The sequence below is a fragment of the Alligator sinensis genome, unplaced genomic scaffold (genome assembly GCF_000455745.1).
Source record: "Alligator sinensis unplaced genomic scaffold, ASM45574v1 scaffold114_1, whole genome shotgun sequence".
NCBI lineage: Eukaryota > Metazoa > Chordata > Crocodylia > Alligatoridae > Alligator > Alligator sinensis.
This window is the reverse complement of record NW_005842525.1, coordinates 325600-326387: the sequence shown is the minus strand read 5'-3', so window position 1 is coordinate 326387 and position 788 is coordinate 325600. Positions and strand designations below refer to the sequence as shown.

The window sequence follows — 788 nt, the reverse complement described above, 5'->3', positions numbered from 1 at the left end:
GTGGGGGCGGTGGGCGGGGGGCGGGACGCGAGGCGGAGGCGGGGCCTCAAGGAGCCCCGCGGGGGGTGACGCGGCGGCGAGGTTGCGGGCCTGCCCCTCCCGACGTCCCCGCTGCTAGTGCCGAGCACGAAGTGTACAGACGAAGGCGTTTGTTTAACGCCCCCCCCGCCCCCGAGGCCCTTCGTTGGTTGACATTTCAACCTTGACCCAAATGTAAAGCCTCACCGATGTAGGGTTTTCGGTCGTAGCCCTGTTGGCCTAAGGACGCGGTTGCTCAGTCGGTCTGATAAAAGAGATTGCTTGTCCCCAAAGCACCTTGCAAGCCTCATTGATTGTAGCAGGCTTTGCGTCGAGCCTGTAGACTTGACCCAGGAAGGTATTTAGTTGCCTTAAATGTTATTCCGGGGTGTAATCCTCCTTGTATAGGAGTTGGCACCTCCATATCTTTGCTTTTCTGGATTGGACTCAGTCCCCAACCCTACCTTGTGATTTCATCCCATATATGAGGAAATAACAAGGGCTGAGCAAGGACTGGACTTTGTCATATACCTTTACCTAGAAAAGTACTGCTCCAAAGACCCTGAATAATGGCTTTAATTTAGGATCATCCTCTGACCTAGAGAAACATTTTTCCTAGCTGCCCAGCTAGACTTCTGCACAAGAGTCATCTCATGCATGCTCCAGGGACCGGTGTTGGAACAGCAAGTTTGTGGTGTCTGTGGTGCCCTCCATGCACAATCCCCACAGTCTGAAGCATGTTTGAAAGTGCATCTGGTATACCTTCACAA

General features: G+C 53.4%; 1 protein-coding gene across 2 annotated transcripts in view; it reads right to left on the bottom strand.

The window, feature by feature from the left end:
* Positions 1 to 338, bottom strand: part of MINDY3 (MINDY lysine 48 deubiquitinase 3) — a 71188-nt gene extending 70850 nt beyond the window's left edge. The window contains exon 1 of one of the 2 annotated variants that reach the window (XM_025213368.1): positions 226 to 338. The gene's annotated coding sequence lies outside the window, so the exon portion shown is untranslated. The remainder of the gene's footprint in view (positions 1 to 225) is intronic. The other variant, XM_025213367.1, reaches the window with a different exon arrangement.
* Between the last annotated feature and the right edge of the window lie 450 nt (positions 339 to 788).